The 14,829-nt window shown below is 40.3% G+C and overlaps 1 long non-coding RNA gene across 1 annotated transcript; it reads left to right on the top strand.

Annotated features, from left to right (window-relative positions):
* The first annotated feature begins 305 nt into the window (after positions 1 to 305).
* Positions 306 to 8,749, top strand: LOC108704974. Its single transcript, XR_001933719.2, has 2 exons — positions 306 to 2,172; positions 8,568 to 8,749. It is a non-coding gene; the product is annotated as an uncharacterized LOC108704974 (long non-coding RNA).
* The last annotated feature ends 6,080 nt before the right edge of the window (positions 8,750 to 14,829 follow it).

The raw sequence follows: 14,829 nt of genomic DNA, 5'->3' as shown, positions 1-14,829 counted from the left end.
TAGTCCTATGCCTACTGACTATGCCTTACCTTGTGCACTTTTTCATCTCTAATTTGTGTCTGTATGTTAGTCTCCCATCCACTTAGACTGTAAGCTCTATGGGAAAGGGACCTCCTTCCCACTATGTCTCTTACCACATATCACTTAAAGGAACAGTAAAATGAGTGTTTTAAAGTTATGAAAATATAATGTACTGTTAATCTGCACTGGTAAGACTAATGTGTTTGCTTCAGAAACACGACTATAGTTCATATAAACAAGCTGCTTTGTAGCAATCTACAAAACTATTTGGCACAGGTTAAATAGTGGATAACAGATAACACCATTATGTTCTAAAGAGCTTATCTGCTGTGTAACCTGAGCATTTTCTCTTTGGAATGGCTGCCCCCATTGCTACACAGCATTGTTATTGGAGTGATATTACTTCTATTGTCATGCATCCAAAATCCCAGAACTGACCCTTTATTCCTCATTACTTGTCAGCAAAAATGACCATTTTTGCTTTTTTTTGAAAAAAATTGTGAAATTATGCCAAAATGTGGAATCAATGGGAAAGCATCTGCATTTCTTTCAGGCACAAAAAAAATAAGTTTTCTTTTTCAACAAAACAAAAGGAACTATATTTATAATAACAATTCTAGTCTACATCTTTTTCTACCACCAAAAACGTGGTGGGGGTTATTCATGGGATTTTACTAATTTTCTCACCATGTTCCAAAAGCCTAAAATGTTACCTTTCCTTTTGTTATCAGTGAATGCAGGACTCAGTTCTTATTATTGTGTTATTATTCCTTATTCCTTATGGCAGTTGCTTTAAAATGCCATGAAAGAAGTAAAGAGTATCTGAAGTTTATCAGAGCACAAGTCACATGACCTCAGGGCTCCTGGGAAACTGACAATATGTCTAGCCCCATGCAAATTTTAAAATTAAATGTAAAAAAATCTGTTTGCTTTTTTAAATATCTGGATTGATGGATCCAGCAAGTTATGGGCATTTGATTGTCTGCAGGGTTTGTATCCTGGGAGAGATGTTTAATGGTTCCCTGCCCTCCATTCTGTGTGGCTGGCATGGCAGGTAGCCTATTACAGTATAAAGGGGTGGTTCATGTTAATGTTTAGTATGTTATAGAATGACCAATACTTAACAACATTTCTGCTGGAATTAACTATTTGTTAAATGTTCAGTATGTTATAGAATGACCAATTCTAAGCAACTTTTATATTTGTAACTGTTTTTTTATATCATTTTGTAAACTCTTTTTATTATTTTCAAGGAACAGGGGGTAGGGTACAGAAAAAAGAAGGGGACAAAAAAAAATAAATAAAAAGGAGGGGGGTACAACATGCAAGCATGTCATTATAATTATTTTATATAGGTTAAAGGCTTCCACCAGCATCAAGTCATTGCTCTAATGGTTATTCTGGTATTGATAGGTCTTATGTATATGTATATAGCAACAAACAAACAACACCAAACAGGTATCTCCTACCATGCCCAAATGTAACCTGCTAAGATGGGAAATGTAAGAATGATATACCACTTATATAACCTCAAAGTTTAATGTGTGGGTTTTTTGCTTTTACCTTGTGTGTTAATGTGATTTATCCATGAGGACCATATGTTCCAATATTTGGAGCTATTGTTGTGTAGTATATGGGTTAATTCCTCCAACTTTCTTATTTCTTCAACTTTAGCTGCCCATTCCTTAAGTGTAGGTGGTTGAGGATCTTTTCGTTTTCCTGGAATAACGGCTTTTGCCGCTTGCAATAGATGCAGGGTAAGGGGGTCAAGAACTGCCTTATTATTGTCATTTGAAATATTCAACATGATTAAAGCTGGGTCATCTATTGAAATCTTTGTTCCAGACACTATAAATATTGCTTAGAACCTCCTTCCAATAGATTTTTATTATGGGGCACATCGGCCATATGTGAGTATGCGAACCTATAAAATCGTCTATCTTATCAATGAGTTCAGCTGAAGGAGGAGAGGATTTCAATTTATATAGGGTCTGATAAAAATCTTGAAATGCTTCTGCAATGCTTTTCGTACTATGTTGAGTTAAATTGTTTTTATCCTTAATAGACATAATATGCGTTTGAGGTTGGAGTTTCTTAAGTATTCCTGCAAAGTGTTTCAACAGTGAGTTCTGATGTCATCAGTTATAAACGGTGAGTTCTGATGTAATTTCCGATGCCCCCACAAAATGTAGATTATAATGCATAATGTACCTCCTACTAGAAATTTTTTAAAGATATCAGGTCACCTCGGAGTTATGTGACCTGTATAAAAGCAGTCGGCCTGTGGCCTCGTGCTTTTATATGGTCACATAACTCCTTGGTGACTTATAATATCTTTATAAACTACATTAGGGGGTACATTATCCATTATATAATACACAAGATTTATGAACATGTTGTTAAATCTGCTTTTATAAATGGTGCTTGTGATGTCAACAGTTATATGGTCACATAACCCCTCAGTGACATTTACAGTAGGGAGTACGTTATCTCGTGTCTGAGATGACAGATTTTCGGATTCTGACTTTTTCCATCCTCGGGGTATAATACATCTTCAAAAATTCTTTTTCCACTAAAAATTCAAATTTATAGTAAAAAAAAAAAAGTTGTGTGTTCTTTGCAACAAGCATCGATGCTCCCCTTTAGCCAACTCAATTTGATTCCACGCAAGGGCACATACTGATGCAAGGGAAGCTTGGAATGTCCATGAGCCTAGACCTTGTGTAAGTGAGGGTACCTTTCATCGCTTGTGTCCATTAGCAAAAGAGGCCCCGATGAGGCTCCATAGCAGCAGAATGGTTGAATGCCTCTTTATCCTTTTCATACCATTTGTGCATTTTATGGGATGGCTTTTTGGCCATAGGAAACATACCCAGACACATAGTGATGGCTACAAACAAATACAGGGCTGGACTGGATACTTCCCATCAGTTCCCAGTTGTACTGTATATAGAATAATCTGAGGCTTCCTGGAAAGGGGGTAGGATGTTGGGTAGATTTAAATTATTGACTATATCTAGGTGTGTCAAAGACAAAGTCTTGAGGGATTTAAGGTTGTTTGGGTTTAAAGTTGGCCATACTGCAACTGATTCTGTATGGCATCCGACGATCAGCCCATGGGGTAAATGATAGATGCAGTAGCAGAAGCCAAGTATATCGCCTTGCTATTGTGAAGTTAGTTCAGACCAAGAGCACAAATGATGGGAACTAAGGAAATTGAGGCGGACAATCCAACCGATATTCATGGTATATAGATACTGGTTGGGATCTTACAGCCAACATGCATGTTCCAAAAGTTGTAGTAAACAGATTTGATGAGTACATGTATGGCCAGCTTAAAACCCATCTAACAATAGTTGTACGACGAATGATGTGTGTATTGTGGCCTGATGATCCCTACTGATATGGATATCGGTCATGTTGGAAAATGTATGACATCTAGTTCATGGAGCATGTGCAGATGAGGAGACGAGGTGAAGAGGAGCCACACTGTGTACGCTCATATGATTAATTTGGCTTGTGGTCTAATCGGTTATAGAGCAGCTCTAACCAAATTGGCTGCGTATGGCATTGTCGCCTTTAGGCTCCTTAACACAAGGTTAAAGATAGATGAAAACATGATTTTTTTTACGCCACCCTATAAATAACCCATCATCCCCAAATGGCACTCTTATTGGCACCACCCATGCCATTTAGGGGGAGCAGCTTTAGGACCACTAGGCTATATGAACCGAGTGTTGATGGCTGATAAAAAGTACCCTAGGATTTATATTTTGTTCTTTTACATTTTTCAGGTTAAAAACTGCAGCAATCGATCCTGATTACAGGGCCCGTGTTCAGAAATAACTGGATAAACTGCAAGCTGCTTCTATAAAGAAGGTAAAATAGGTAGCTTAAAGGGCATGTAAAGGCAAAAAAATAAAATCCCATTTTTACTTTCTTTAATGAAAAAGAAACCTATATCCAATATACTTTAATTAAAGAATGTGCACCGTTTTTATAAGAAACCTGACTGTATGCAGTGAAATTCTTCCTTCATTTACTGCTATGGATAGCAATTGTTAGACGGTCCCTAACTGCTGGGCAGGGAAACTATCATACTTATGAACAGCAGGGGGAGCCCCCACCTTACTTCCCAGCCATGCAGAACTCAAGCAGCTTTGTTTATGACGATCCCTAAGCAGTCCAGACCACACTGAGCATGTGCACAGTCTTGGTCTTGCAAAGATGTTAAACAAAGTTACAAGATGGTGAACCCTGTGGCCAACATTGAAAGATTAAATCATTTGTTTTATTAGGCTTGTGGTACAGTAAATTCATGTTTATGTTTAGTATACAAAATACAGCATTTCTAACCTTATTCTATTTTAGACTTGCCCTTTAATGTAAAAGTGTCTTCATGGCACACCAACTCCATTCTTTTATCTAAACACAGGGTTGGACTGAGTCTGTGGGATACCAGGAAAAAAAACAGTGGGCCCCAGTCCTTGTGGGCCCTGCCGGCCCAGTTAGACCTGCTCCCTGCATGATGCTGCTGATTCCAACCTCCCTACCAAGAAGAAAAAAGTGCACTGGGGTAGCAGTGGGGGTTGGGGCTCAAGCAGAAAGGGGCAGAGGAGACTTTGCGGCCAATGGCCAGTGAGACTACACTTCATATCTGAAGTAACCAGAGTGGTCCAGAGTAGCAGTTGAGTACAGGTATTTGCTGCTTATACCAGTATTGACAGGGTCTGGCTAGGGTGTGCAAAGCCCACCAGGGAGACTACCCCATGGACCTCAACTGGGGCCACCACTGCTCACTCAACCACCATCAGCCCCTTCCCCCCCCCCACACATCTTAACTCACCTTTGGTACAATCAAGGGAGGGAGGGCAGTTGGAGAGCAACGTCAGAGGGCAAGCAGGGATTGGGTCTGGCCCACCGGGTTTTTTCCCATTGTCCCGCCAACCCAGTCTGACCCTGAGTACCGATTTGCCCCTCTGACCTGCAGAGTACTAAGGAATATCAGATTGTAAACCCTATTGACCAGGGCTCTTTTTACCACTTGTGTCAATCAGTATTGTGTGTAAATTGTATACTGGATGTATACACACTTCATATTGTACAACACAGTGATAAGTACCAGTGTGCCCTGTGAATGGGTGTTGTGAGTAATGTCCTTGTTTTCGACAGACATGCAAATGGATAATACGTGACAATGTAAATGCTTGTTGAGTAATGTCACTGTCCCCAGGGCACTATCATTGGGTGCTAAGTGGTGTCACAGGTTTAACAGAGTTCACGGGTGATGAGTAATGACGCAAATCAATGTAAATGGCTGCATGGTGTCACTGATCAGTTTGTGCTGAGTAATGTTACAGGTCACACAGCTACCAGTATAAGTGGGTACTGAGTTATGTGACCAGTCAAAGAGCCACGTTAATTGGGGTGCTGAATAATGTCATTGTGCGCGGGGTAACCTTACCTGTGTGTATGTGCGGGGGGGCAGTGTGGAATGGCAGTATGGGATAGAAATAATAATTAATGGCTTTTGATTACTGCACTAGTATGGGCTGAGGATCACTGTGCCAATATGGGCTGCGGATGCTGATATATTAAAGGGGTGTTTTACCATTACGCTAACTTTTAGTATGTTAGAATGGCTAATTCTAAGCAACTTTTAAGTTGGTCTTTTTTTTATAGTTTTTAAGTATTTGCCTTCTTTTTCTTACTCTTTCCAATTTTCAGATAGGGGTTATTGACCCCATCTAAAAAACAAATGCTGTTTAAGGCAACAAAGGTATTGTTATTACTACTTATTATTACTCATCTTTGTATTCAGGCCTCTCCTATTCCAGTTTCTTATTCAAGTGAATGCATGGTTGTTAGGGTAATTTGGACCCTAGCAGCCAGACTGCTGAAATTACAAACTGGAGAGCTGCTGAATTAAGCTAAATAACTCAAAAAACACAAATAATCAAAAATTATTGAGAATTGTCTCAGAATATCACTCTCTACATCATACTACAAGTTAACTCAATGGTGAAAAACTCCTTTAATTCCATTTCTGTTATAATGAGCTTTCTGGTCAAAAGGATCAGAAACACCAGAACAATTAGAATTAAAGGGCATGTAATCGCATTTCGATTGGGGCTGCCAAAATGTTAGGCGTTATCACTGTAAGAAATCCCTGGGTGAATCGTAAGGGGCAAATTTATTACCATTTAAGAATAATAGATTATCAAACAAAAATGTTTCAAACACGATTTTTCCAAACTCGAATCGAAATCGAGAAAAATCTTGAAAATTCAAATTGAAGTCTTAGGTTGCTAAAATCTTGCAAAAGTCAATGGCAAGCTATTTTATTTTTCAATTTTTTCTCAACAGTCACATGCTTTGAAAATGAATGATCGCCGTCAAGTTTTTTCCCCCCATGATTTAGTGATATAATTTTTCCAGTGTTTTCATAAACATGCTAGGAATCAAGAGAGAAAAAAACAAGCAATTTTTTAAAAATGGAATTTAGCAAAAACATGATATCACTCAAATCAGAAATGAATAAATCAGTCAAAACTTATTGTGAACCTTTCAAAGCTGTGTGACTGTGCTGTTCTGCTTTCCAGTCCACATGATGCAACATGATTGGATTTTGATCTGAATATGCAAATTAGGGTTGGATTCGGTGCAGCCGAACTTTACTGATTTTACTATTTATGCTGTTAATAATAACTAATATTAAGTATGACTGGGGGGGGCGTGTCTTGCCACTGAGTGATGCGGCTGTGGGTTTGAGAGGCTCCGTCGTGTCTGCACTGTATCCTACGGTTATGACGACTTTGGAGATTTGGTACAAATATAAGGAGGTTTACAAGTTGATTAATCCCTTTCCGTTACTTCAACCACTATTACTAAATCCAGATTTTCCCCCCAGCCAGGAAACCAAAGCATTTGACAGATGGAGTACATTACACGATAGAGATACAACACTCTCGGATTTTTATAAAAATGGGCGGATTATTAGTCTGGGCGAGGTTCAGAAGAGATGCGGTCCCCATCCAAGAGATGTTTGGTGTTATAATCAACTTCACAATTATCTCTCTAAAGTTTATGCTAATACTATACCCTCATCACCTACTATATGGGAAAACCTCTTATCTCTTCAATCTCCAGTTCTTAGACCCCTTTCTCAAACTTATAAATTATTGCAAACGAATAGTTTGCAGTATAATCTGAAATACTTTGATCTTTGGGAGAAAGAATTGGATATAACTTTGTCAGTTCCTCTTAGAAACAAAATTATGGCGAATGTCCATAAAACATCCAGGGCTTCTAGAATTAGAGAGATGAGATATAGGGGCAGATTTACTATGGGTCGAATATCGAGGGTTAATTAACCCTCGATATTCGACTGGGAACTAAAATCGTTCGACTTCGAATATCAAAGTCGAACGATTTTGCGCAAATCCTGCGATCGATCGATCGAAGGATTTTTCGTTCGAACGATTCGAAGGATTTTAATCCAACGATCGAAGGAAAATCCTTCGATCAAAAAATCACAGGCAAGCCTATGGGGACCTTCCCCATAGGCTAACATTGACTTCGGTAGGTTTTATCTACCGAAGTAGGTGGTCGAATTTTTTTTAAAGAGACAGTACTTCGATTATCGAATGGTCGAATAGTCGAACGATTTTTACTTCGAATCCTTCGAATCGTTCGAATTCGATCGAATTTAACCAATTCGATGGTCGAAGTACCCAAAAAATACTTCGAAATTCGAATTTTTTTTCATTCGAATTCTTCACTCGAATTTTGTAAATCTGCCCCATAAAGTCATCACAAGATGGTATTATGTCCCCACTAGACTGTACGCTATATTTCCTTCTTCTTCAAACAAATGTTGGAGGTGTGATAATGGCCTGGGCGCTTTCACACATGTCTGGTTTTCTTGTGATAAAGTTTCGAAATATTGGGAACAGTTATGCTGCTCCATTTTTAGGATCACTGGCTATAAATACGATCACACAAACTTTTCACTAATGTTATTTCATTTCGATAACCAGTCTAACAACATTATCTCTGACAAACTATCACAACACTTACTAAGGGCTGCTATTGCCCTGATTCCTAGGAAATGGAAAACACAGGATCCCCCTACACTTAGCGAATGGTCTAACTTGGTTGAAGAGACCAGAAAACTTGAAGTAGTTACTGCTTTATTACATAATACAATAGATAGTTATAGAAAGACTTGGCTTCCTTGGATTGAATTTTATAATCTGCCTTGATTATGTTCTATACATGTGTTTACTCTACGAAATTCGTTGTTTACCGATTATACCCTTCCAACTCGCTCCATCTAGGTTCTGTTTGTTTCATAAGTATTTTAGATATGACTTGTTACTTAACCTTACACTGTACTCAAAAGTCTATTGATGTGCAATTTTTTTTTCCCCTCCCTCTTCTCCCCCCTTTTTTCATTCTGTACCCTCTGCCCTTTTGAAAACATAATAAAAAGAGATTTGGAAAAAAAAGTATGACTAGTAATAAGTATTTGTTTCTTTCTCTAGAAAGAGCCCAGGAAAACTGAGCCAAAGCCTCTGTTCTACCAGCTATTCTACTCTACTCTACTGAAATGAAACTTCGCTATTGTGATAATGGGAAAAGAATCTTATTTTTATTACACATTGATGGGCCCGGAAGAATATTGAGGCAGACAGTGGTATTCCATAATAAACTGAAAATGATCTTTTCTTGTGTGTTATAAGAATCAGGGATTCTTTGGGAAGCTCACAAATGTGTCCTGTGAGGTCAGTTGATAGCTCTATGCTCTAGATTAAAGAAAAACAGGGAACTTAAGGTTAACTCACTACTGTCAGATATAGCCATATTGGAACAGACGCATAAACAATCTATTGCTATGTCCACCCTCAATCTACTAGAAGAGAAAAGGATTCAATTGAAAGCATTATTAGATCAATTCTCATATAAGGCCTATCTGAGGTGTAAGCAAAAAACTTATGAACTAGGAGATAAGAGCACAAAACATTTTGCTGGCATCTTAAAGAAACTACAGCCTAATACTTTTATCCCCGCCATTAAAGACAAAACCCAATCTATTCACCATTTAACGCCTCATATTACCAATTGTTTCCAACAATTTTACCAGGATCTTTATGGTCTGGAAAATATCAATGCTCCAATTAATCCCAGGAAGGAGATAGACAAATTTATTAAAGACGCTAAGTTGCCTACTCTAACTCAGTCGCAGGCTCAATCTCTAGATGACCCTTTCACCAAACAGGAGCTGCTAGATACCATTCATTCTATTCCCGCAAATAAATGCCCGGGGCCAGACGGTTTCAATTCCCTGTATTACAAGGTTTACTCTACCGAGCTATCGCCACACTTGCTTACTTATTTTCAATCTATTGACAACCGTAATCAATTTCCTCTTCAGGCGAAAGAAGCTCACATTACGGTATTACCCAAACCGGGTAAGGACCCTTTATCTTGCTCTAGCTACAGACCTATTTCTCTTATTAATGTGGATATTAAAATCTACGCAAAAATTATTGCTAACCGTATGAAAAATATATTACCCCAGCTGATTAACGTAGATCAAGCAGGCTTTGTCCCAGGCAGAGAGGGCAAAGATAATACTTTTAAAATTATTTCACTAATTCATTACGCCAAACAAAAACATATTCCTTCAATGATCTTAACAACTGATGCCGAAAAGGCTTTTGATAGAGTTTCTTGAAACTTTCTCTATCAAACATTGAGGGGCTTTGGGCTAGGTGAAATACTCATCCAAAGAATTGCAGCTCTATATCATGCCCCTACGGCTAGAGTTAGAATTAACAACACCCTTTCCAAACAGATTCTCATTAAAAATGGCACCAGGCAAGGATGCCCCCTTTCGCCTATTCTTTTCGTCTTGGTCATGGAGACACTATTGGCCCATATAAGAAATAATGAAGACATTGCTGGACTTGTTATAGGTACCTCTGAACATAAAATCGCAGCATTCGCTGATGACCTTTTACTTTTTCTAACCAAACCCATTCTCACTCTCCCAAATATTATGTTGCTGCTGTCCAGATTTGGTAAGCTATCAAATTTTAAAGTGAACCTGAGTAAATCGGAAGCGTTAAATATAAATCTGACTACTGTTGAGAAACAATCTCTTGTGAATAATTTTCCCTTTCAGTGGGCCCCAAATAGTATTAAGTACTTGGGTGTACAGATTTCCGCTAACTTAACAGATCTTTATCAACTAAACTTTCCCCCCCTATTGAACAAATTAACTACCCAATTGAATTCCTGGAAGACTTTAGGGCTTTCGTGGTTTGGAAAGATTCAAGCCATTAAAATGTCAATTATGTCACAAATTTTATATTTATTTCAAACTCTGCCTATAAAAATCCCTAAAACATTTTTTGTCAAGGTCAAAAGCCTGTTCAACCGATTTATTTGGGACGACAAGACTCCAAGACTTAAACAGGATATGCTTACCCTAGCAAAGGATAGGGGCGGCCTAGCCCTACCCGATCCTTTTCGTTACTACATCTCTGTTCATCTGGTAAGAACTTTTCATTGGTATCTGAAAAACAAAGATAAAGTATGGATCAATATTGAGCAGGCTACGACAGTAATTCCCCTAAGTAACCTTTTGTGGTCCCAGAAACAGAATGTTCCTAAGACTGTTAGATCCCATCCTACGGTTATGACGACTTTGGAGATTTGGTACAAATATAAGGAGGTTTACAAGTTGATTAATCCCTTTCCGTTACTTCAACCACTATTACTAAATCCAGATTTCCCCCCAGCCAGGAAACCAAAGCATTTGACAGATGGAGTACATTACACGATAGAGATACAACACTCTTGGATTTTTATAAAAATGGGCGGATTATTAGTCTGGGCGAGGTTCAGAAGAGATGGGGTCCCCATCCGAGAGATGTTTGGTGTTATAATCAACTTCACAATTATCTCTCTAAAGTTTATGCTAATACCATACCCTCATCACCTACTATATGGGAAAACCTCTTATCTCTTCAATCTCCAGTTCTTAGACCCCTTTCTCAAACTTATAAATTATTGCAAACGAATAGTTTGCAGTATAATCTGAAATACTTTGATCTTTGGGAGAAAGAATTGGATATAACTTTGTCAGTTCCTCTTAGAAACAAAATTATGGCGAATGTCCATAAAACATCCAGGGCTTCTAGAATTAGAGAGATGAGATATAAAGTCATCACAAGATGGTATTATGTCCCCACTAGACTGCACGCTATATTTCCTTCTTCTTCAAACAAATGTTGGAGGTGTGATAATGGCCTGGGCACTTTCACACATGTCTGGTTTTCTTGTGATAAAGTTTCGAAATATTGGGAACAGTTATGCTGCTCCATTTTTAGGATCACTGGCTATAAATACGATCACACAAACTTTTCACTAATGTTATTTCATTTCGATAACCAGTCTAACAACTTTATCTCTGACAAACTATCACAACACTTACTAAGGGCTGCTATTGCCCTGATTCCTAGGAAATGGAAAACACAGGATCCCCCTACACTTAGCGAATGGTCTAACTTGGTTGAAGAGACCAGAAAACTTGAAGTAGTTACTGCTTTATTACATAATACAATAGATAGTTATAGAAAGACTTGGCTTCCTTGGATTGAATTTTATAATCTGCCTTGATTATGTTCTATACATGTGTTGTTTACCGATTATACCCTTCCAACTCGCTCCATCTAGGTTCTGTTTGTTTCATAAGTGAGATATGACTTGTTACTTAACCTTACACTGTACTCAAAAGTCTATTGATGTGCAATTTTTTTTCCCCTCCCTCTTCTCCCCCTTTTTTCATTCTGTACCCTCTCCCCTTTTGAAAACATAATAAAAAGAGATTTGGAAAAAAAAGTATGACTAGTAATAAGTATTTGTTTCTTTCTCTAGAAAGAGCCCAGGAAAACTGAGCCAAAGCCTCTGTTCTACCAGCTATTCTACTCTACTCTACTGAAATGAAACTTCGCTATTGTGATAATGGGAAAAGAATCTTATTTTTATTACACATTGATGCGCCCGGAAGAATATTGAGGCAAACAGTGGTATTCCATAATAAACTGAAAATGATCTTTTCTTGTGTGTTTTTCTAACTACTTGACTCAGCAATGTCAAATGGGTTGGCTGGGGCCCAAAATTTTTAGACGGCCCAGTGGTGTCAAATGGGGGTGGAGGGTGGGCACAGTGGAAGCAAGACCAGGGTTGGGGTAGCAAGGGATGAGGCACAACCTGGAGCTCAAAGATGAATTAATTCACACCAGCCTCAGAACCCCAAACAAAATGCACCAGACTGGGGTATCTTCAATTGGAGTTCCCACAACCATCATTGGACTGGGATGTCCTAACCCTAATACCAGAAAACCTTAGACTGGGTCAACTCTCCAAGTTATTTTTTTCCACGCTCAACCACTTTATTCTCCTAGTCTTTTTTCTTGACATTCTATATTCTATATCCAGCCTATATCTATTCAGTCTATTTTTTCCCCTACAGAAACAGGGTATGACCATGATATAGGCCAAATGGTTACAAGCAGTAGGCAGGGGCGATCCTGGCCCCTCCGCTGGCTGAGGCAGCAGCAGTTGCTCTCTGCACTAGAATAGCCGAATTTCCAGTTTGAAAACCAGGAGCAACATTTTTGCCGCCCCTGGTACCTAGTGGGGCGTTGCTGCCTGAGGCGACAGCCTCAACTCGCCTCACTGGCGAAGTGCCCCTGGCAGTAGGGCCCACTGACACTTGAACCCACCGAGAGTTTTCCCTGAATCCTAGTAGGCCAGTCCGACACCATACCTCCCAACTGTCCTGTTTTTGTCAGCTCAACCCACAGTCCTGGCTTGTTACTGAAATGTCCTGACTTTCTCTTTGAAATCCTGCACTGAACTCCCAGAAAAAAGATACAAAGTTTCTAAAACTTAACTGGCTTTTGGCAGAAAGCCCAGAATACAAGGAAGGTGCACTTAGATACTTTTGTAACAATTTAAAATAAGCAACGAAGCAATTGTAACAATTTAAGATAAGCAGATCTCTTGGAGAAACTGTGATTTGTAGCTTAAAGGGCAAATCACCTTCATAAACTGTAATAACACATAAAAACCAGTGGGTATAGCCAGCCCGGGCCTACTATAAGAACGGGACTGTTTGGCACTAGTGTTTGCTTAAAACCCCCAGTCCAACAATTTTTTGTGTCCGGGAGTGTGTGTATTTCTGAGTGTGGGTCTGTGAGTGTGCGTCTGTCCGGGAGTGTGTGTATTTCTGAGTGTGGGTCTGTGAGTGTGCGTCTGTCCGGGAGTGTGTGTATTTCTGAGTGTGGGTCTGTGAGTGTGCGTCTGTCCGGGAGTGTGTGTATTTCTGAGTGTGGGTCTGTGAGTGTGCGTCTGTCCGGGAGTGTGTGTATTTCTGAGTGTGGGTCTGTGAGTGTGCGTCTGTCCGGGAGTGTGTGTATTTCTGAGTGTGGGTCTGTGAGTGTGCGTCTGTCCGGGAGTGTGTGTATTTCTGAGTGTGGGTCAGTGAGTGTGCGTCTGTCCGGGAGTGTGTGTATTTCTGAGTGTGGGTCTGTGAGTGTGCGTCTGTCCGGGAGTGTGTGTATTTCTGAGTGTGGGTCTGTGAGTGTGCGTCTGTCCGGGAGTGTGTGTATTTCTGAGTGTGGGTCTGTCCGTGAGTTTGTGTGGGTCTGTCCGTGAGTTTGTGTGGGTCTGTCCGTGAGTTTGTGTGGGTCTGTCCGTGAGTTTGTGTGGGTCTGTCCGTGAGTTTGTGTGGGTCTGTCCGTGAGTTTGTGTGGTCTGTCCGTGAGTTTGTGTGGGTCTGTCCGTGAGTTTGTGTGGGTCTGTCCGTGAGTTTGTGTGGGTCTGTCCGTGAGTTTGTGTGGGTCTGTCCGTGAGTTTGTGTGGGTCTGTCCGTGAGTTTGTGTGGGTCTCTGTCCGCGAGTTTGTGTGGGTCTCTGTCCGCGAGTTTGTGTGGGTCTCTGTCCGCGAGTTTGTGTGGGTCTCTGTCCGCGAGTTTGTGTGGGTCTCTGTCCGCGAGTGTGGGTCTGTCTGAGTATGTGTGTGTCTGTCTGAGTCTGTGTGTGTCTGAGTGTGTCTTTCTGAGTGTGTGTCTGTGAGTATGTGTGTGTCTGAGTATTTGTCTGTGAGTGTGTCTGTCTTAAGTGTGTCTGTGATTGTGTGAGTGTGTGTCTGTGTGACTGAGTGTGTGTCTGTGAGTGTGTGTGGGTCTGAGTGCGTGTGTCTGTGAGTGTGTCTGTGTGTGTGTCTTTCTGAGTGGGTGTCTGTGAGTATGTGTGTGTCTGAGAGTGTGTGAGTTTGTGTCTGTGAGTGTTTGTTTGAGTGTGTGTCTGTCTGAGTGTGTGTCTGAATGTGTGTGTCTGTGAGTTTGTGTGGGTCTGTGAGTGTGCGTCTGTCCGGGAGTGTGTGTATTTCTGAGTGTGGGTCTTTGAGTGTGCGTCTGTCCGGGAGTGTGTGTATTTCTGAGTGTGGGTCTGTGAGTGTGCGTCTGTCCGTGAGTGTGTGTATTTCTGAGTGTGGGTCTGTGAGTGTGCGTCTGTCCGTGAGTTTGTGTGGGTCTGTCCGTGAGTTTGTGTGGGTCTGTCCGTGAGTTTGTGTGGGTCTGTCCGTGAGTTTGTGTGGGTCTGTCCGTGAGTTTGTGTGGGTCTGTCCGTGAGTTTGTGTGGGTCTGTCCGTGAGTTTGTGTGGGTCTCTGTCCGCGAGTTTGTGTGGGTCTCTGTCCGCGAGTTTGTGTGGGTCTCTGTCCGCGAGTGTGGG

This window comes from Xenopus laevis, chromosome 4L, assembly GCF_017654675.1.
Source record: "Xenopus laevis strain J_2021 chromosome 4L, Xenopus_laevis_v10.1, whole genome shotgun sequence".
NCBI lineage: Eukaryota > Metazoa > Chordata > Amphibia > Anura > Pipidae > Xenopus > Xenopus laevis.
This window is presented reverse-complemented; position numbering and strand designations above follow the sequence as displayed.